Source organism: Oenanthe melanoleuca, chromosome 1 (assembly GCF_029582105.1).
Source record: "Oenanthe melanoleuca isolate GR-GAL-2019-014 chromosome 1, OMel1.0, whole genome shotgun sequence".
Taxonomy (NCBI): domain Eukaryota; kingdom Metazoa; phylum Chordata; class Aves; order Passeriformes; family Muscicapidae; genus Oenanthe; species Oenanthe melanoleuca.
The window spans coordinates 19,007,013-19,030,673 of NC_079333.1; the positions used below are offsets into that span (position 1 = coordinate 19,007,013).

Below are 23,661 nucleotides of genomic sequence, written 5' to 3' on the forward strand. Positions count from 1 at the left end.
GCTCAATATGCCTAATAAACCCCATTATATAGAACACCACCCTTTTTTTCAATTATTATGGTGATTGTGAGAAACCACTACCAGAAACATGACTGCAGACAAAAATCGGTATATTGGCATATTTTCTGAAAAAAGTTCAAGTACACTGTTTATTTGCACATTTTCCAGAGGTTATGTACTACCACCTGCATGTGTATAAAAATACATAATAAAAATGCTGCTGAAGAAGAGCTGTGTTGCATGGGCAATAGCCTTTTCTCATAGCAGTCTTACTTTGATTGATATCTGAACACCAGATCCATTGCTGGGAGGGCTTTTAATAACAGTAAAACATACCAACAAATAAAATCAGCTATTATTATATACAGTAAATGGCCTCTTCAGCCTGCTACAATCATTACATTCACCCACAATAATAAATAATCATAACAGACACCCAAGAGCTAGATCCTGGCACAAAAGCTAACCATGCAAAACAGGCTCATAACTAGCTTCAGCAGCTGGCTGAAGATTTTCCCAGAATACACTTCACCCTGGAAGTGATGGAAATTCAGAGCTGAAGCCTGCCTCCCACCTTGTAACACATGGAGAAGAACAGCATTGAGGGCAAGGTATATTGAGAGTCCTGCAGCTTTTGCAATTCATCCCTTAACTGCAGCAGCAACAGCCCCTGCTACTCAGCATAGAGCCATTCATGTTTTTACTTCATCTCTTTTTCTGTCTGAGGGCTTCTGATCTCTTGCATCAAGGGAGAAATTGTTAAATATGAAGTCAGAGCTACTCTGGAAGTCAGTCTCTCCCAGTCTGTATTGGTTTCTCTTTACCAAAGGCATCCTTGAGCTCAGTCTGGGACTAAGAGCATTCATCATAACCACAGTCAAGAGCCCCATGATGGACAACACCACCTTTGTTTGAGTTCCTTTGTCAGTATTTACTCAGGACAATAACAGGACACACAGAGGATATCACCTTATAACACATTATTAGCATGCACTTCATGTTTAAGGATTTTTGCCTCTTTACAGGTCACTCTCTTCCAAAGTGTTATTTTTTGTCAGCAAAGCATTGAACTCCAACACCTTCACACACGGTTTGAATATCTGAACTCTCTGCCCTCACTCTTCAGCCTCGCAGAAGGATTCAGTGGAGAATGCCTCAAGTTTTCCATCTGAGGCAGGGCTGGGGATGCTGCTGTGCCGAGCAGACAGAGCTCTGCCTTCGGTGCTCTTCTGCTGCCATCTGCAGGACCTGGCTCGGCTGCAGCTCTGATCTTGCTCATTATCCCCCCTGGCACCCAGCAGAGCCAGCCCAGGGTACAGACTAGCCTGGACTCGAGGCATCTGCCAATACTGACAGTCACACCATGTGTTTCTGATCTACCACAATAAAAGGGATGCTTCGGACCAGACAAGCAAGGGATTTTGTTTTTAAAGGGACCAGCACACAACAAAAAAACTGTACTTAAAGACATTCAGTTTTACATATTCTGGGTCAGAACACCAAGACCTTCTGTGGGTGTCTTATGCCACAGCTACTGTGAAAGCAAATTGTGGGGCAAAAACAATTGCCAGCTTGGATGCACAGAACCAATCTGCAGGACTCTCCACCTCTGAAAATTAAAGACTACTATGTTACCAGGAAAGGCTGAATCATTTTATTTACATTAATAATGATTTCAGCTCCACAACCTACAATAGAGTTTGGAATAAGATGATAACCAAATTTCAAGCTTCACTGCACAGGCAGATCACCCTTGCAGACAAGGAAGCATTTCTCACACATAGCTCTCCCCACTTTATACACTTGTACTACATTTTAAGGTGTTAATTTTATTTCTTTGCCTTTCCCTGAAGCATCCACTCATGTAGAAATTAGAATACCAGATGAGAACAAACAAGACCTGAGCTAGCAGAGAAAAGGCAAATGTAACAACAATTTCTTCATTTAAAGGATTTCAAAGGTACTATATCTTCTTGCTATAAAAAATGAGTTGTATATCAAGTTTAGGCCTGTGAGGAACAGATAGGCTAGAAAACACTGGTCAAACAAAGGTCTGGTTTCCTGTCTTGTATCCTATTTCCCTATCCTTTCCCTTGCACAGATCCTTTTCCCAGGACTGCTCAGTGTTAGCCTGCATATGCAGGATAAATCTGACTCCATCCTCCCTCTCCTGAGCGTGCATTTGCTCACAGAAGGTGATGAGAGCACAGCCTATCCACCAGGAAAAGCAGCTCCATCAGGAAGCCTAGACAGGGAGGCAGTTTTTCCAGTTTGACAGTTACTGACACTTTTTAGTCAGCCATTTGAATACTTTTTTTTATTCCAAATGTTGTTGCTTTTTTCCACATATGAAGAAAACAATTCTTTACCGTCAGCCTCCTAAGCTCTGTAGGAATAAGTTAGGGAAGATTTCTGTGGCTAAAATACAGTTTAGCAATTTCCCCCAAGTCAGCTTTTGCCAGCCATATCTTTTCAGGGTTATCTGAGACATCACCATCTCCCAGTCTCATTACAAAGAAAAATACCAGTCTGCAGATGTTAACATTAAGATGGTTTCTACTGTGTTTTTCATGCATACCCCAAAAAATTCCTTTTCTTGGCACAGCTTTAAAAAGCAGAGATGAGGCAGATTCTGTCTAAAGAAAAAGCAGCTGTCAAAGCCTTTACTGTGTCCTCAAATAGGAAGAAAAAACAAAAAGGGTAAAAGGTATACTTTTAAAAGGCATGCTCACATCACCTTTCTCCAAGGATGATTAACCTTACCAGTGAGAGCATCTCTATCAGACAAGTAAAAAAAGTAATAAAAAAAAAAAATCAGACCTTTTTTGTATGAAGGAAAAAGTCAACTGACACAGTTAGCAAACCTTGATAGATAGATACTCAAGAGCCAGTTTTTAGAAACACTGTTAAGCATTCTATATTAACACTTCTAAAAGCTCAAATGTACCCACATGATGCTTACATTGCTCTAGCAGCTGTGTGTTGTTCAGCACAAATCACACAACAGAGACCACTGCAAGCAGTTCAGTTGCAGCAGATAGAAGGGGAATTAAGCTCTTTTTTATTTCCCAGGTTTTTCTCTCTTGCAGGATGAGGAAGGCTCTCCCAGCTGCTGAGGTGCTGAAATGACACAGGGCTCTGGTTGGAGATAGGAGGAGCATGCAGAATGCCTGATTCCCAGTTACCTCTGACTTTTCTGGGCCAGCTGCAGGTATGACTCAGCTTCTCACAGAGTAGCTGCCTAGCTGCAGCATATTAATTTATAATCAGTGCCTGTTTCAGCTTCCCTCAGTGGGCCAGGCTGTTATTTGTGCTGTTCAGCGCCACAAACAGTTGAGTCACTGCTGAAGCAGCACCAGGTACCTCAGAGGGAAATAACATCTGAGTCAGGGCATGATGGATGTCCAGGGAAGGCTCACTTTTCACCAGCACAATTCTACAGTCTGCTCATGTTTGTGAGCCAGCACCACACATCAGAAGTAGAGAATTATGAAAGTTTCTTACTGCAAAGAATGTTTTGTACTTAACAAGGACTAGTAATAACTTTCTTCAATGTCAAGACATCTAAGCACCTCAAAGTTGTGGGCACCTCACAGGTGTGAGCACATCTGTTGCAGGACTCTGTGAAAGGTGGGAAATGTATTCCCCAAGCACAAAGCCCCCCAGAAACTAAAAGCAAAACAGAAATGCCACTTGATTTGCCTTATCTGCTAGATGGTTATGCTGCTTGGAATTAAAATGAAAGATAGCAGATAAACAAATAAGCTGATTGGTAGCATGGTTATTGCTTATCATTTAAATCTGTCCTTCAGGGAATGGATCCTGTTGGGCTAGGGCTTGCTTTCATTCCTAATACACTCAGAGTGAGTAGTTTTGCTTCTGCAGTTCTCTTGTGGAGGAAGTAGAACATGCTATAGACCAAGAGAGATGTGCTTGAGATTTTGAAACTACATCATCTGACACCCAAACCAGATGTCTGCTGCCAAGAAACTACTGCACAGATTGTAGGAAAATATCTCTGGTATGCAGAGGGCTGAAGACCCTACAACAGAGCTTGGCAAATTAGAGAAATAAACATTAATAAATTACAACTACTGTGATCTGATAGTTACTTTGTCCTTGTCTAAACATTCTTGTCTCTTACAGCTTTTAGGTTACTGAAAGCTTCTACTGTATATTTAATAAAAGTACCAAAGCTCTGGCAGTGAGATCCAGCTGTAGCACCTGTTCAAAAAATTGTACATATCTCACAGTGGCAGCTCTTTTATTACAGTACTGATGGCCCACAGTGCTGCTTGACAGCAAGCAATGCCTTCACTCCAGCTCTCTGGTGGTCATTTTCTTTTCTTTCACAGATTTGAAGACCCTAATTAACACAAAGCACCAAGGCCCCAGCAAATCAGCAGCCCAGAAAGCCCTGACTCAATATCTGATATTAACAGACCACTAGAGGCCACACTCAGCTCACTTAGTACCTTTGTACCAACAGAGACAGGACCCCTCCCATTAAAAGCAGGGCTTAGTGACTAGCAGAAGTGACAAAGCAGAGGCAGCTCTGGATACTGCATGATAACAACAATATGGACCTGGGTCAGGTGGCTGAGATCTGAGCAAGAGGAAAACCTTTGCTTGCCCTCACTGTTATCACCCCACCCCAGGTCCTGGCCAACCCTTCCCTTCCCCTAGCCCAGCAACACCCCCCAGGTATCCTGTCATCCCCCACAGCAGCCCACTGCCCATAGCAGGGATTCTGGGACAGCCCTGACCTGGATTCTGTAGGTGAGTGTAGGTAACACACTCTTTCTTTTTGAGAGGAGCCCTGCTAGAATAAAGCAGCAGGGAACTGGTCCTAAATATTTCCTTCAGATATCAAATGGTACTTGATAAAGGGGGTTGGAATGAGATGAACTGTAAGGTCCCTTCCAACCCAGGCCATGCTGTATTGCTTTGGTAACAAGAGAGATGCCAGCACTGTACTACAATCCATCCCACACAAATTGCTGTAAAGTTAAAGAGGGAAGATTTATATTTGACTGAGCCTGTGGCCCCACAGCAGACATAGGCAGGGGCTTCACCAGTGCAGAAGTGGTGAGGACAAAGCCAAAACAGCAGTGCCAGGGCAGAGCTGGAGCTGCTGTGATGGTGGAAGGGGAGAGCACATCTGCTCACCCAAGAGGACAGTGGGCACAGGTGAAAAAGCCCTGAGGGTCCAAGCACTGAGCAGTTATGGAAGTGGCTTTTGGAAGTGTGGAGATCCACAGCTTGAACAAAGAGCAATGTGATTGAGACAGAGCATAACAGGAGTGCATCTTCATAGGTTATTCCAGTCCTTGTATTCCTCTCCAGTCATCCATCACTACTGCCAGTGGTGGACCTTTTGACAATGTCTAGATGTCCTCCTTTAGCTTTTTTGAAAAGGATCCAGAGCAAAACCACAAGGTAGACAAGGTCATTCTGGTGCCTACCTCCAAGGAGTTCTTTACATCTCCTGTACCCTTTTCACAGCCACAAAAGGCTAAAATACAGCCTAGATTTAAATAAGAGAATGCAAAAGAAAAAAAAAAAAAACTACATGACAGGTGCTGAAAGAAGAATCATCATTAAAACCTGGTTTCTTTGTGTGACAGATAATGCTCGTAAGGAAGAGCAAGTGCTGAAGTTAATGGGAGACAATGAATGGAAATGGCACTTAGCATCAGCCATTTCAGCATGCAAAAAGGGAAGACTGCTTAATTAAGAAGTTGCTTATTAATCTAAGTTGAAATTTATTATTGGACAACACATAAATGGACTTATGTTGCCAACATGCTCTTACATCTTGTAGTTGCATTTTGATCCATCTAACAAGCTTCTGAACATACATTGTAAAGTTAATTAAACATCAAGTACACAGTTTCTCATTCTGTTATTTCCTGTAACATTTCAATTAAAGACTGTCTTGGGCATTTTTAAATCACTATGTGAAGAATTCTGTGCTTTGGTTTGATTAATAACACAATTTGTTTTCATGGAACATGTTCCAGCATTCAGCCTTTATGTTCATTAAAAAAAACCCAAGAGTATTCCATAACACTAGATTAAAATATTGTAGAATGCTTTTTTTACCAGGGTAAGATACACTATATTGAAGCTATTGCTATTGATTAGAGGTATTTTTCCCATTAAAAATGTTGGAAGGTTTGAATTGATTATAAATTACAGACAGCTCAAGCAACCAAGGAAAAAAAATTCTTAGAGACAAAATATGCAGATTTCTTTCAGGGATGTTAAAAGAGTTCTATGTCTCACATGTTCAATTACCCACTCCACCTCTTAAGGTTAAAGATCCCATGACAAACTTGAATCTCTTATGATAAATATTTGGGGAAAGAGAACAGCAGCAGCAAACAAATTCAGTTTCACAAACCACACTGCAGCAGAGCAATTGTGTGGGGAACAAGCAACACTGCCTACAAAGCTCACAGTGACTTGCTCAAAAGAGCACATGCCATGGCAAGGACGCAAAAGTTTAAAAATATTAAATATATTGTAAAGTTTGAATGAGATAGAAACACAGCTAGGGAAGGGGAAAGAGAAAGGATGTGTTAAGCAGACAAAATCCTGTGTGTCTCTACCAGAAAACCAGGGTGGGCTTTGCTTTAAATGCTAAACTCCCCCTCCAGTTACTTTACAACAGTACTAAGTTCACAGCCAGGATTCATAAGATACCTTCTACCCTTTGTGGTATTGCCTGTTTTCACTTATTCTCAAGCCTCACCACTGAGGTGTAGCTCCCACACTCTTTCCCTCAGGTTGGTAGATATTTTGCATTTTACAGAACAGCCCCCCAAGCTTTTCCATCAGCCATTTCAACCACTTTATCCACTCTTCCCCAAAAAGAGAAACCCACAATTCCTGCACCAATGCAGTCTTACAAATCCTGATTTCCTTGGGTTTGGGGATTTTTTTTATTGGTTTGTTTTGGGTTTCTTTGCAAGAGCAACTTCACTCTCCTACCACTGCCAGGGTGATGACCTCTTTAGACATTTAAGGAAAGAATAGTTTAGTTCATGGGGGAATCTGACATCATTTCCAGTTCAGTCAAATTTTCCATGGGGCATTTGAACTGATTACTCAGTCTGTACTCTACTTCTTGTGATGTTTCCCATTCACAAATAAGGGCTGAAACCTCCCTATCAAGTTCTGTCACCAAAGATACTTGGAGGCACACCCCTGAGGCTTTAAATCTTTAACAAACTAGGTAGGAAACCATGATCTGAATTAGGTAAGGTGGTCTCCTCCTTCCTCCCCTTGAAAAGAAAAAAAATATGTATATTTAACATGTTTTCTTCTTTCCCTGAAAATAGATCTAGATTTGAAATCAGCAACAACAAGCATTTTATTACTGTCCATTTTTGGTACATCCTTTTACATTGCATGTGATATGTCAGTCTTTCCTACAAGGCATACTCACAGAAAATATTCTGGAGAACATAAAGCACACCTTGTTTGATGCTATCTGAAACTGTTACTTGCTCTGCCCCCACTGAGAAACCAGAGTGAAATGGGGAAGTGACAGTTGAGAAAATCCCTCAACCAGCTCATTAATTTTCTTTCACGACCAAAGGCAGTTTCATTCTGTGGCAGAAAGAGGTGTAAGCCTGTTTGCCTTGTAAAGATGCACTTCACTTCCACGTGCCAGGGTTTGCTCCCTATGGCTCTGGTAAAGCTACACAGACATCAGGAATATTGTGTCCCAAAATTATTAAGGTCATTGTGAATGACACATCCCACGTGTCACACAGAGCTGTGCAAATGCCTCTAAAACATTAATTGAAGAATTTCTAATTCTTCAAACCAGGAGAACTGAGAAGGCAGAGCTACAATTAGAGAAAGAATATTCCACTAAAAAGCTCACTTTTTCCCCTAGCTCTACATTTAAGCAGAAGAACCTGTTGCCACACTTTCTAATTTTCCTTTTTCAGCCATTTATACCCTTTCAAAACATTCAGGAAAATGTATTTAATAGCTACCAGTAAATCATATTTCTAACTGCAAACCTTTACATTCTGGTGAGTTCAATTTGTATCCAGTCCAACAACTTTTAACAGTGCAGATGGTCTCCTGCTTAAAATTGCACTGAAAGAGCACATGAAACAGCACACAGTACTTTTACTGTCTTTTTATCAAAACTTCTAAGAACAAGAGCTGAAACAGCAGTCTGTATGAACAAATGGTCTAGCAAACCTCACACAGAATAGGTATGTGCATAAATTTACTCTTTATATTTAACCATGTATAGCCAAAGAAATAGAAGTGTCTTCCTTTTTGGATAGAAGCTACCATAGGAAGGCAGAGCCTGCATTCATGGATCTGCAGTACTAAGTTCAATTAGTCTGATATTCCTGGGTCTACTCTAGATAAAGAAAGTTTTCCCAGGAAACTGCACTTATATTCCAAGTGATAAAGGTGAAGAAACTTAGCAATCTGCTTTGAATTGTCACCTAGATGCAAAAACATTTAACTACGTGTTTTAAACCAGGCAAGGCAGATGCCCAAGTAACTTTATTATTATGCAATTTTGTATTCTACTCCCTGCTGAAGTTTTATCAGAATCCAAGTTAAATATTTTAACTAAGAGTAACAAATCTGAACAAGATTAAACATTGAATCTCAATCAAGTCAGATTAAAGCGTTCATGTCACCTAAACACATAGTAAAAAGTTCATAAAAGCCATATAAGACAGTGCCATAATTATAGTCAATATTTATTTAAACAAATGCCTGCATTTCTAGAGCAAGCACTGCATACTTTGGAGTGAGACATGACTTTCCCCTTCCTGCTATCAGGCATCCAGGCACATGACACTTATTTGTGACTGTGACTTGTTGGGTTTTACAAGGTTGAACAGCTCTGTCACTCGTTTTACATTTTATACTTCCATTTCTTTTTTACCTGTATGAGGCTTTTTTTTAAAAACTTCATAAAAAGGAATGTGTCTGTGCATATATATATACACAAGTGTTTATAAATACAGAAATATATACAAGCATGCACCACTACCCTGTACATTTGTACTTGTGTGCAATTATACATTTGCTCTGTCTTAGAATAAATTTGATATTGCTGCATCACCTTTTATACAATCTGAAACACATTTGGGAGAAGTAATTTCCCACCTATTTATAGTTTTTTGCCGAATTTTCCATTTTATCTGGTTGTACAGAACTTCAAAGAGGAACTTCTCCAAACAGATTTTGTCCCTGCCAAGTTACTTGAGATGCTTGCTAATAAGCTGCTAGTATCATTGATTAAAGCTACTCTAACCAGCTCATTATTTCCTTGAGCCTCAGGAGCACTTCTGCAGATTTCTTTGAACCCAGTCAGTTTAAGAGGATTCTACTTCAAGTAGTATTAGATGCTATTCTACTCAGGTTTCCATTCTTCAGAATTCCAGAAGTATTGCTGTAAAAATACTTCTGAATAGCCTGATTTATCAAACTCATCAGCTCAACTGAGAATTACATGCACAGTTTTCCTCGCACAGCATGTCACAGAAGATCCTCTAATATCCTTGAACAGGATGTTGTTCCTTTGCAGAGAACACATGAAAAGCATCACTGCAGCTCTCTTTCCTCCTCTTTTCTTCTATGGGTGTCCTGCCCCCTGCATCATCTCCTGTTCTGGTCTTCACTTCTCCTCTTGCACCCACATTCTTCCTGTTAGGGAAAAATTGTTGTTTCAGTTTCTTTTCCTCCCTGCAAACCTACTGTCCTCTAACATTGCTCCCCCTCCTTACAAATGTCCCCACAGTGGGAAAACACTCCCACCACAGACTGCCATGCACACAGCAATTTCTTCCTCTCATTTAGACCTAAAAACCAAGCATAGCTAAAAACTGTTGTGTGACAAAAGAGGCTGACATTTCAGTTTAAAAACATGATCAGTGGTCAGAAAGTAAAAGACCCTAAATGACCAATTTATGAACTCCTCCTGGCTTCTAGGAAATGGAGATAGTGTCACAGGACATCCAGGCAAAGCAAGCAGCTGAGTTTAGCAGGCACAGAATATTCTGAGTTGGAAGGATCATTGAGTCCAGCTCTTAGCTCTGCACAAGACATCCCCAAAAGTCACACCATGACAATTGAATTGTGTGTGTTCGTGAGCTTTTTTTTTTTTAAGGAATCCAAATCAGAAAGGCCCTGAGAAAGAATTTTTCAAAAATATTTTAGTACAAGGCAAGCTAAATAAAGTGGCCACATGATGACAGCATTGCCTGGGAAACAGCAGAAAATCCCATTCCTAAGCAAAGTATGTGGATTAGTTTCTTTCTCATTCTAACCATATTTTTTTAAGCTTTCTTTAGTGTGCACATATCCACCTTTCACTTCTCATTTTGCTGCAACCTTTTCATCAAGACTCTTTACAGCCTGCTTGGATCACCCCATGAAGAGCATGAAGCCCCCCCACTTTTGATTCTTCCAGTACTACAGCTTCAGCAAACCTGTGCTTAGCCATCTCATGACTCTCAATCCCTTCACAGCTTGTTTCTCCTTTCTGCTTTGCATACTCCACTCAAACTTTCTGCTTTTACGTGCAAGGAAACCCCACAGAATGATGCATTGCCACCTCACTACTTGGGTTTGCTTTTAGCATAAGCCTGACTGAACATTCAGGTGATTACAAATTTTGATCAGGATTGCAGGAAAGGAGAGAATAAGGATGGGGTTTTTCCTCCAAAACAGAGTCCTCCTGCCCACCACTGTTTATCCATCCAAAATTGTCTGGCAAGAATATCCAAAGTGTGTCCTTGCTCCCTTCCATGAGACCTTGCTTTCAGCTTTGAAATGTACACAGACATCCATCATTTTTCTTAAATGTTGAAAACCTCCAGAAAGAGCACAGAATTAGAATCATAGAAACATTTAGGTTGGAAAAGACCTTTAAACATAATCAAGTCCAACCATTAGCCCAGCCCTGCAGAGTCCACCACTAAACCATATCCCTGAATGCCACACCTACACATCTTTTAAATACCTCCAGGAATGATAACCACTTCCCTGGGCAGCCTGTTCTAGTGCTTGACAATCCTCTTCATCAAGAAATGTTTCCTAATATCCAATCTAAACATCCCCTGATGCAAATTCATGCCATTCTCTGTCATCCTATCATTTGTCACTTGGGAGAAGCAGCAAACCTCTGCCTTGCTACAGCCTCCTTTCAGGTTAGGTCTGCAGCAGCCCACTGGGTGGGTCACACTCTAGCAAAGCTAAATTTTTCAATAATTTGATCCTCTGCTCTAAGCCCATGACCTAAAGAAGACATTGTTACTCTGTTTAATTTAGGCCTTTTTTTTTAATATAAAAATGAAAGACACTATGCTCTTCTGGTTTTTACAGTGATATCCAGCAGATATAGTTTTTTCCCCCAAAGCTTTGTATTTCTCTGTGTGTATGTCCACACTTTTATAGGAACAACTTCTAGGTGGAAGAGTGCTATCTTACATTGATTGGCAGATCAGTTCACACCCTGACCTACCCAAATAAAGCCACTCTAGGGTCTGAAGCTGTAACTTGAACTCCAGGCAAAACCACATTTGTCTCCCCTCTCTCACCCCTCAACAGAGCCTTCCTTTGCTTGCCTTCACTTCTCACTGTGGGGCACTGAAACAGAGCAGAAGTACACCCACACCTTCTCAGGAAAAAAAGAAAATAGCAAATCAGAACAGCAGCATTTCAAATCTCACCTTTTAGAGGAGAAATACACATCACCCAAGGTCAGACATATCAAGTACAGAGATTTGGCACAATGATAAATACTTCCTTTTGAAAATGTGGAGATTAACTGGAGTCTTTATTCAGCTAGACCTGCCATACAACCCTGGTATTCATCTCTCCTCATACCAAGCAAAATATTTCCAATGGCTCATAGCCATGATGATCTCAAGCCTCACATCCTGGCACAACAGAAATTGATCCCTGTTAAATCAGACTCTGGGGAATTGTATCAATGCAGATTTCAAAAGTGCACTCAAATTCCCTTCACAGCAACAGGAGGATGAGTAAATATATATTTACCTGTTTCATTTCCTCATTATATTTCCCAGTGCCTTAACAAAAGAAGTGCTTTCATTTCTTAAGAAAACAAGCTATACCTAATTTCCACAGTTCTGTAGTAGGCAGGTGTACTTTCCAATAGATGAATGGCATCTGGCCTGGAGGCAGATCCCAGCTCTCCTGGAGAGCCCCAGTACACAACTATGCCAGAGCCAGGCAGTAAAGCCAAAGGACCTTCATATCTTGGCCACTGCTCATCATTCCTTCCTATCAGAATAACCCAACAGCTCTTCCACAAGTATTTATTTTAAAGTTAAAAACACAAAAGAACTTCCAACACATTCAGCTTTCACATGCCTTCTGCCCCAGAGGTATATGCTGTGAAATTGGGGCACTTCCAGGATGATGGGAAGATGACCAATTTGTCCATGATACAAGAATCCATCACATCTTTATTCACTTCATGATAAATAAGGCATCTCTGCTATTTGATTCACCCAGAAGTTCTTGGTTCAACATTTAGAGCATTTGAAACAACTTCACCTTTTAAGAAAACTTTTTAAATGCTGTGAAAGGGAGGAGGATGGCTGCTCAAGCAGGCTGGATGATCCTGTTCCACATCAAAAATCTGAAAAAGTGACATAATTGAAGTGTCTGGAGAGTATTACAATCACTTGGGGTTCATTGTCTAGCACTCAGTACCACATAAAGGAAGCTGCTTGTTAAGCAGGGAAAGAAAATGGTTTTGCATCAAAAGGTACATCAGTATCATAATATACAAGTGTATAAATATAATATACAAGTGTCAGCTTCTGCCTTTGATTCTGGCAATGAAGAGAGCAGAGAGCCTATCTTATTGTGAGAAACTTCTGTCAGAAAGACAGCAAATTTGAAAGTCACAAAACAAAACAAAAAAAAAATTAGCACTTGACATTCTTTGCATGAACTGAATTCAGTTACTCCTTACAAGATGCATATTTGGTTATTCTAAAAATCCCAGAAATGCAAGTTAAGTAGTACAATAAATTACAGGTGATTTTTTTGTTCTCACTAACATCAATTGTTGAAGCAGATACAGCTCTGTTTTTCTTTTAATTTACCAATCTGTTCCTTTAAAAAAGGAATTTAAAGTAGAATTTCAAGTCTTCACTGTATGCTATGTAAAATTTAAAAGCTGTCAAAATGCTGATCAGTACTAAAGGGTTCACTCTTACTTCAAGAGGAGACAGGGTAATGAACAATAATTTCCTTTTAAAACTGAGATCTTTTTCTTATCTATAAAGCTAAATAATGTAAAATGTTCATATCCTGGCTTTCAACAGCATTGAAATGGAGAATACTCAGAATGCAGTTGAAGTGTTTTTCTAACAATTATTCTGGTCCAGATAGCAATATTTTATATGCTTAAGGTTATGACAAGTATCTGTCATTTGTTATACACAAGCATGTATTTGATGTGTATCTTTTGATACAGCCCTATGTCAGCTGGCTATTTGTTCACACTATGTTGACATTGGAAGAGAATAAAGTCTCTCTTACCATATCATGGCATTGCTTCAGTTTCCTGGCAAAGATGTCTAATAAAATATCTGCCAAAACAGCTTTTCAGAGTCTCTGGAAACTACTTCATTTCCTTAAGTGACTTGGCAAATCTTGGCTAGCAAAGCCAGAGAATGTAGATGTGTCTGGATTCCTACCTGAGCTCATGGCAGAATTCTTTTAGCTTACAGTGTGCCAGGAGCTGGGACATACTTTGTGCATCACCTAGCACAGCAAGGCCCCAGATCCATAGTGCAGAGCAGCAGCAACACCTAAGAGCAGAGGTTTCCTCTCTACCTGTCCCAAAGCCCACCTGAAGGCATCTGCAGAAGAGGGCTTGACTGAAGCCCTGGTTCAGCCCTGGCCAGCCTGCATCAGAGCCAGCAGCTGAGGCTCCTGCCACTGCCAGCCCAGGGACACAAAGTGAGGGAGAGGGGAAGTGGGAAACGTCACATTGTTCATAGAGGTTATTTGCTGCTTAGAACCTTGGCTCATGGGGAGTTCCCCACGAGGGCAGAGAAGATTGTAGAACCACATGATGACAATATTGTAAAAACCCTGAACAAGTGCATACAGGAGTTCTTGGGTGACTTTCAGGAAGTTCCTGAGAACACTCCCTCCCGAGGGGAGCAGTAACACACACACCTGCCTTGCTCTGCCTTCCACCAGTGCCAGTTTACATGGCCACTCCTGGAGAGAGGACAGGGTCCAGACAGACTGGTGCAGCTCTTCAGGTGTTACTGCTCAAGGGGATACCTGCCCAGAAGAGTCTCCAGTCCTGAGACATGAGCTCCTTATGACCAACATGCACACAACACATGGACAAGGCAGGTCCAAACAGTGCAGCTACATGAGGCTCCATGTTTAAAAGGGTTCCATCTCTCCCACAAGTATCCAGGCCACAAGGCACCAGTTTCTCCTCCCCACCAAGTGCTAGGTCACTCAAGCACACAGAGTACTGCTCTGCCTGGACTGACAAGATCATCTGCCACTGAGAAGGCTGTGCTTTCACTCCAGAGCTAAAATCAGATACTATTCTCATCATGGTTGAGCAAGAACACAGATTTGTGTATTTTAGATCCCTGTATGTTCATCCAGCTGATGCAGTGTATCAATACTGAAGCATTTTGATTGTCATGTGTTAATACAAGGAATGTGTCTCTTATCATGAGTGTGTTGACACCACTCAAGAGAATTAAGAGGCAGTATTGATTACTCCTGCCAGAATCAATTCTTGTGACTGGCAGTAAATCCAATCAGATTCAAGTTGACTTGGATGCCCTGAAGCATGGCACAGTTATTTCAAGCCCAGGTAGAATTTGTTTCTATAATCTTTATCTCCACCATTTTTGTGACTGTACTTGCTGGTATGGCCACGTAGCCAGAGTTGCTGGCACAGGGAAAAAAAGAACAAACACCCTGGGGCCATACTACACAGCATCATAAGAGGCACATCTCTTGCTCATACACCCTCCTACCCACCAGCCATGCAGCAGGCAGACTGGCCAGTCTCTGAGGCAGCCAGAAGGACTTTGTCCAGTCAGCAGCAGTGAAGATGTCCAGGTGATGTAAGAAGGATGACACTAACCATTTCATGTGGGTGCAAAGCATCTCTTGTTTCTAGAAACAGCTGTGTCTACCTGGTGTGGAGCAGCCAAAGGAGACCCCTGAACCAAGGGAGTCCCAGGCATCCACGTGGCTCATGCCTGGCTGGGATCTGAGAGCCATCCAGAGTGTAGAACCAGCCCCCCAGCAGTGCCTCCAGGGCCAGCCCCAACTCCTGCAAAGCAGCCAAGGCACCCCTGCACACACAGCCCCATTGTGGCTCTAACTAGGCAAGCCTTGTCCTGCATTAGATATATGTATGAGACAGTAATTCATGATCTATGACCTCTTTCTGAGGGGCATGGTCATGGATAAGCCCACAATATTTAATTTGGAGTGTCTCCAGACCATCACTGGTGAATTTTTTGTTAAGAGGTAATTGGTGCCTGTTGGAACAGCAAACCCCCAGCTTTCAGGGAAGAGAATGTTCCAGGGGGACATTATAGCAACCTTCTGGTACCCAAAGGGAGGCTAAAGAGAAGATTGGAAAGGACTCTTTATCAGACAGATTCTTTATCTTTACTAGTGATAAGTTGTAGAACAACAATTTTAAATTGAAAGATGAAAATTTAAAAAAATGAAAGCTTCAGATTAGATATTAGAAAGAAATTCTTTACTGTAGGGGTGCTGAGGACTGATCTGCCCTGAGAAATTATGATGCCTGGAGTTGGTTATCCAGAAAAATTATGGATGCTGCATCCCTGGAAGTGTTCAGGGCTAGGCTGGATGAGGCTTTGAGCAACCTGGTCCAGTGGAAGATGACCCTGCCTATAGCAGAGGGGCTTGGAATGAGATGACCTTTAAGGCCCATTTCAACCCAAACCATTCTATGATTCTATGGCATTCGCTCCTTGTGGGAAACAAAGGAGGAAGCAGAAGTGCTGACTTGTCAGGGGAAAAAAAAAAAAAAAACAAAACTGATGTTGGCCACTTCTTGGTCAAAGACAGAATTTTTTTAAGTCATAGTGAAACCAAAATGTGCTGTATGCAGCAGCCATATGTGTAGTGAGCCAAACAGCAAATTCTTTCAAAGACCTTCCAGTGCTGCTCCTTTCACATCCACAAATACACTGTCTCTAAACCAATATATACACTAGCTTCTATGCATGAGATTAGTAAACCATTAAATATTTTTGATTTTAATAAGTAATGAAACAAGTCATTCTGCACTGAATACAGAATTTCTCAGTAGGATAGTCACATTTGCTTTTGGTGTAGTTGCTCCAACTGACATTTTTTAGTTCAGGATTGAGTCATCATAAATAACAGCCTAGAAATTTGCTCTACCAGTGAGTGGAGCTCCTTCTACAAACTACATCAAAAGCAAATTTCAGCTTTCAGGTGTTTAAAGTATAACTCATTCCTATTGTCACAAGTATATACCCTTCACATTATCTGAGCTATATCAAAATCTTCATTACAGCAGGTGTTCAGAGGTTTGGTTTTTTTTTTAATTGATTACATAAAAATTCTAAGAAACAGCAATCTATTCTTGCTGGTTTTGGGGTATGAGTTGGTTGAAATCAGCCTGCAAAAATTAAGACTTGTGATAGTCTCCTCAAGTGCTGCACAGCAACTGTTTGGTGTCTGTAGAAGGCTGGATTCTGGCAAGCTTGCACACCCTCTCACACCAAGGAGGAATGGACATGCATGCATCCCTCAAAGGCAAAACAGATGTTTCAAATTGTGGTGTCATCAGAGACACTCCCCACATGGTGAAGTATTGTCTCCAGTAAAGCAGTAAAGTGCAGGGCTCCTTTTTGTCACCACAAAAGGCCCAGGTGAAACCTTCTCTTCCTGTGTCACAGCAGCTGAGGTCTGCCCCAGCTCAGCAAGGGGCTCTGAGTCTCTCTGAGCATCTCCACCTCTGCCTCCCAGTTCCTTCCAGCCCCACTTGTGACTCTGTGCAAACACCCACATACCAGCAAAGCTCGAGACAAGAGCACTCCACAAACAAACTGCTCTTCACATCACCCTGATGGAAATAGCCATGTTTAATGGCCAAAATGCTGAAAGCACAAATTTCCTAAAACCAAGCAATAACATTAAAAAGTGCACAGACTTGCTCAGTGCTAAAGCTCATGAAAGAATCCCAGTCAGGGAAAACATTTGCAACTCTATCACATATATTCCACTACAAATCACAACAAATATAATAATTTTTTAAAAGTTCATAAAAAAATTTAGTTTCCTCCAAAATATTTCCATAATGATATTCTAGCATTCAGAACCTGTCTTTTTTTGGTAGAAGACTACAAAATATATCTAAACTTCAGTATGTCCATCAAGCTGGTTTTTTAACAGTCACCTTCAGAGCACTAGGTTTTGAGCTGCTTCTCTGACATTGTGACAAGGAGGAGGCAAGGATAAATTCATGCACTCCAAGTGGGCAGGAAAAAACGAAGGAATGAGGTACAAGGGTTTGCTTCATCAGCCAGTTAAAGAGTTAGACTGTGCTTAATGAAGAAAATTCAGTAGAGCATCCCATTTTAAGCAATTACTGAAAATAAGATAAAGTTTCCAATCCTGTGGACACCAAAGTGGTGTATCCAGGCTGTTCAGATGGCTTTAAAGCTCAAACCAGCACAGAGGATTTGCTTGGACATTTCAAAATGCCTGCAACTCCACCCCTGCAGGATATCTCCAAGAGACCTGGAATAAATAAAAAAGAAGGTAGACAAAAAAAAGTGATGGAATCACACCCTTCACTAAGCAGATGTGAGCAGAGTGAGGCACTGCTCACCAGGGATCACCAGCATCCTGCCCCTGGGATCAGCTCCCTGCCTCCCCCCTGAGCTCTCCCTCCTGCACTGTGACCACACCAACCTCCCACATGTGCTTCATCTGACTCCTGTAGCTCCCAGCCACCAATTACCAAGATAATTAAATATTATTGCATTTAATTAATAAGTTCCTTCAGAAAACACACACATAGGCACAGGGTTTCTCCTGCAGCCCTGTATGGGTCAACAGATTATTGGTCTGGGCTGATTAGACTTTCAAAACCTGCTGCCTGATGGGCTGTTCCTGGAAGAGCAGGAATAGGCAGCAGTTACGAGAATCCATGTCAGCAAAGCCATTACTTAACCTGGCACTGCTCACACCCTTGGCTGCCTGCCTCCGAGGTCCCTCCCTTGCCTGCCCTCCAACACCACCTAAAGGAAAAGAAAACAAAGAAAAATCCAAGAGGCAGCAGGCAAAAAGGCTTTGTGACCCTGAGGGTTCACTCACTGGCCACAAACACGCTGGGAAAGGCTCTTCAGAGTGACTGACAGCTGGGGAAATACAGAGGGTCAGAGCAGAGGAGAAAAACTTGAGTTAAAGACACTGTTTCTCACTAAGGAATGTGAACATGGGGTTTGGTGTTTTGTGCTTTTTTGGGGTTTTTTTCTGCTCTTTCCTTCTATGCAGGGACCCAGCCTCAACCAAGCCAAAGCTGGTGCAGAGTTGTTAAAAGTCATGATTCACAAATAATGGTTCTGGAGTTCTTGGCTCACCCAGAGATTTCCTGCATGACCTTGGGCAAGTCATTTGTCTGTACAGCACTTCAGCTTCTAATCCATAAGGCAAAGACAATGCCTTACAGGCAAGTTATGAGGTTATTAGTGACTGCAAATAGCCATGATGATGGGAGGCAGAGATGCAATCAGGCAGATGTGGAGATCCACCTCCTGCAGGATCCTGATCCCTTGGGGATTCTGTCTGAAACCAAACCTCCCACAGGTAAAATGACCACTGTCTAATTACCCATGATTTCCAACCATGTTTCAGCCTCTCACGCTAAAATTACATTTGTTATTGAAATATGGCTAAAACAGAATAAGATAGACTGTGGGTTCCCCTCCACACACAGAGTTCTCCAGCTGCCAGGGAGAGAAAAAAACCTCAAACTCTTTGGTCTTTACCTTTCTGACTCCACACTCACTTGCCTCTCTCCCTTCTCCATTTCCTCTCCTGCTAGAAGGGATACAAACATTCATGATGCTCTGGTTATAAAGGGTGGTTAAAATATTAAATTCTGCAGACTAGTGGGGAAGCAGATGCTCTCCAAGTCATTTTGAGGCTTAATATTCTGTCCAAATTGCACAGCCCTGTTTAAATAAAAGCACAGACAAATGCCCATCATCACAAGCCTCTTGGGGAAGGGTCTCCACTTTGCCCAGCAATTCCTTGGCCCTCCAGAGTGTGTCCTAATCAGTTCAGCATAGCAGTGGCACCAGAGCCCTCACCCATACCTGGAGTTCAGTCACAGAGGGAGCACAAATTGTCCCTAATAAGGATGCAGCTGATTTCTGGCCCAGTTGTGGGGCTGCTCTTCAGCCCCCAGCACTGCAGCCATGCCCTGCTCCAGGTGTGGCAGAGCCAACTCCTCTCCAGCTCCCAGGGGGATTCCTCTCTTTTACTAAAACAACTGAGAAGTCATTCTTTCAACAAAGTGCTCTGTTGAATAAAGTCTGACCTGCTCCAGTCAATTTGCAGCTGCTGTGCTCTAAACTTTTTTTTTTTGTCAATTCATACTGTATGATTACTCACTGGGCATGTTTATGATGTTTTACCGAAAGAGTTATAATACATGAAGTCATAAATTAGGAAAAATCCAGTAAGTAGTTGTTAATTAATAACTTCAATCCATTGCAGGTCTTTGACCTTTGCCCCCTTGAGCTGGAACCCTGAAAATAATCATATTTGCTTTCTCTATTTTTGTTAGTTTAAAAAGCATCCCAACTTGTGCTATTCATTTTTAAAAATTAAAAACAGTGTGTGAGTGGACTCCAACCCTACAATCTAAAACATACAATGTTCTGTGCTGACAAAACATCCCATGCTATGAGTTACTGGATTATGACTAATTTTAACATCATTACTTCAATGATGGTGTTGACTGAGGCAAGAAAACATTATTCCAGGATATAGAAGACAAGCATGCAAGTTGGAAGCAATGAATGAAAACATTTCCAGCTGTAAAATGTGCTTCAGATTTTGAAACCCCAGCCTTCACTTGATTTTAATCACTGATCAGCCAGTTGTAAAACAAAGAATATTCCCAGTAGCATTTCATGTTCCCACTCTGTAAGCTTAGTAACTGATTAGGCTAACATTGAAATAATTATGGAAGATCTCACCAGAAACATGAGCACAGCACATGAATTGCACTTGCTTTTTCAACAGAGCTTCATACATATGTTGTTTGCATTTCTGTGCTGCCTAGAAGACCACAGTAGGAGCCACATTATAGCTGTCTTTCAAACCTTCATATCCTCTTGGACAGCCTAGTTTAAAGTTTTGGCCCAAGCTAATGATTTTGCTGCTCTTCTTAAGGTATCTTACGAGTTGTAGCTGATCTGAGAAGGGAATTCCAACTGGAGTAATAGGAAGACCTAAAATCCCATGGCTAATTTTTGATGATACCCCAGCAGCACAGCATTATCTTATTTAGAGGCCCAGAAAGTGGTGCATGTCTTTAGCTTCTTTTATTCAAGAAGTCGAAGTGAAAGCGGAGGTTTGACCAGCCCCAGGCTGGGGTGTTGGCCAGCGGGGCGCGCACGGGCGGTGCGCACCCAGCCGCGTTTCATCGCCGCGGGCTCGCCCCGCTCCCGAGCGGCTCCTGAGCGCCCCGCAGCCTCCGAGCATCGCTCTGGGGCGGCGTGACCAGCCTGGGCTCCGTCAGGAGGAGACGGGGACAAAAGGGACCGGGGGCTCCGGGACGCCGCGCCCGCGCTGCCAGCGCCGTGCGGAGCGGGCACAGCCTCGCTCCCTGTCCCCACGGCTGGCCAGAGACACACGAGTGCTCCCTGCCCACAGCCGTGGCACTCCCCGGAGCGGCTGGAACAGGAGAAGTGCAGTCATTAAACACCCCCTGCCCCTCTTTCCCAGCCTTGCCTCATCGCCCTGCCTGGTCGCACCGCCGTCCATCCCTCCTCCCGCCCCATCTCCAGATCTCGGATGAACAGCCGAGGAGGTGTCAGCAGCAAACGGAGGTGATTAGCAGCAGCACGCCACGAACGAGTGCAGGGCAACCCTTCGGGAACGCCTCAGCAATTGAAACAAGATGCTAAGCACAAGGGTGGCTTCTCCAGAGGCAGCACAGGCTAAGGAAAAAAACAAAACAACCCCAAACCAACAGCTCTGCCACTTGCTGCTTTGTTTACACCTCGGTTTGGGTTTCAGGCTGAGATCATGTTCCTAGGATAATGACAGCCTTAGGCAAGCAAACAGCAGCAGGAGAGATTACACTGAAGAAGGGAGGAAGAGCACTTGGGAAATGGAAGGAACAGCCACCTTTGGGAGCACAGGCACCGAAAAAATGTTCTCTTAAGCCACCTATGGCAAGTCCTGCATGCATTCGATAAGAGATGGGGTAAAGGCAAGCCAAATCAATTCCATTCTGCTCACACTTAGAAGGACAGAACTTCCTTGTAACTGCAGCCAAGCTGCACACACAAAAAAGTTATTTCACACCTGTATTTGGTGTGAAAGACTTATTTGCAGATCTGTGGACCTAACAAGTCAAAATCAAATTGGTTTTGAGGCCATTCATGCTACTGTCCTGAATTAACAGGCTGACTAGCTCAACTCACTATCCAAAGTCACAGCTACAAAAATGCTTTGTCTTCCCTAGGCTCTCACCAAGTACTAACTAAGGCATGTTTAGAGTGCTCCTCTTTTATAACAAAACCAAGGCCCAGGCTCAAACACTTATTAAACTGGGTTGTTTTTGTCAGAAGGAAATAAAACCATAATTGCATAAGGAGGGCCATTATGTCTGGCCATAGCTACTACCAGTTCAATGAGCACAGGCAAATAATAGAGCTTGAATTAATTAACAAATATTCCTTTACAAGTCACATTGATAGAAATTATTTACCTCTTTGTGGATGGATTAGAGAAAGCAAGGGCATGAAAGAAGCTATAGCTGAGTCAAACAATTCACAAAAAACCAGAAAAAAGTAAATAAAGCCTCATTAAAATTTTGCAAAACACCAGCACAAGAAAAGGCACTTGCTGCCTAGAGAAAGCATACAGAAATGAGGAATAATCATACCTTTTGGGTTAGGTTTTTGTCACTGCCAGCTCTCTTAGCCAACAAGAGAATCGACATACTCTCTTGGCCACAGCAGCACTGGTCCCATAAAATCTTTTTGTCTCTGTTCCACCCCTCTAGATGAGAAAATTAAAACAGGCCAATGCATTTCCAGGCCTTTTATAGCCCAAAAAGAGGGGCCTCAGAGCCCACTTAACTCTTCACAGGTGATTCTCCCTCCTGCAGCACACTGATGTAACTATCCACAGTCTCTTCTAATTTCCTCAGCCCTACTGCTGCCTTTCCCTCCAGTGAAGCCCAGATGGGCCACTTGACATCATTCCCCCAGTTTGTTTAAAGAAGTGCTGGTGACTTACCAGCTAAGGGGAGTTACACTGGAAAAATAGGAAATACTCAGCCTTGCAGAAAAATCTCATGGCATTAAAGATAGGGCTATTTTTTCAGAGCTGGAGGTGGGTCAGCCTCCACAAGCTGTATCCTGTGTTGCTGGAATCAACAAAGCCAAGTGCAGTGGGCATTGAATCCAGCTCCAATGGAGTATGACCAAAAATCAGCCTGTTTCTTGACACATACTATTATAATTCAAACAGCACGCAAGCTTTCCAGTCCATGATTAATTATCATCTCTGCCTTCCTCCATCTCTGAGACTTTGAACTAATGGACAGAGTAATTAGCATGGGTTGGGAAGGAGAAATCTGCTAGCAGTGACATGTACCCACAAATACACTTGCTCACACACATTAAATGAAGTGATGGGGCTTAGCCACCATCATGATAAATACTGAGGCAGTCAGCTATGACAAAGCAATTTTTCATGTTGTCCTTAAAAAATAAACAGAACTTCCAGGTACTGTGTGTCATATCAGATGTAGAAAACAAAGTTACTTGTGACTGAAGTTCATTCGTGTCCACTGACTGGAAAGCAGTAAATAGTCAGCCACACCTGAAAACTGGGCTGGAGAGTAAGGCACAGAAAAAATAACCCACAGGTTCTGGTACACCTCTGGAAAATATCAAAGGTCTTATGATTGTTACTGTTTTTCTTAGCAGTGCCAAGTATCATGCAATTAAGACAATCTGGACTCTCATTAAAACAAAATTAAGTTCCCGGAGCTCAGAAGTGCTTCAAAGCAGGTATCTTTTAATAATCAAAACCAAAGGCAAGTGAAACCTGAGTTTGTAAAAACATGTATGTTCAGATCAGTTCTAGATGCTCAACTGCTGATTTGTGTGTGTGAATGTTAGAAATACTGGGTTATGGAAGCAATTGTGGGAGACACACTCACCACTGATGAAGCTCAGAGCTAAACATGGGCATAGATGAGAAACTGGATGTAGAATCACAGAAGAGTTGGGTTTGGAAAATACCTTTTCATCTCATCCAACCCCCCTGCAATAAGCAGGGATGCCATCCACTGGGCAAGTTGTTCAGAGCCCT

General features: G+C 42.2%; 1 protein-coding gene across 2 annotated transcripts in view; it reads right to left on the bottom strand.

The window, feature by feature from the left end:
• ZPLD1 (zona pellucida like domain containing 1) overlaps nt 1-22,612 on the bottom strand; it is a 95,685-nt gene extending 73,073 nt beyond the window's left edge. The window contains exon 1 of one of the 2 annotated variants that reach the window (XM_056502786.1): nt 22,579-22,612. The gene's annotated coding sequence lies outside the window, so the exon portion shown is untranslated. The other variant, XM_056502764.1, reaches the window with a different exon arrangement.
• Between the last annotated feature and the right edge of the window lie 1,049 nt (nt 22,613-23,661).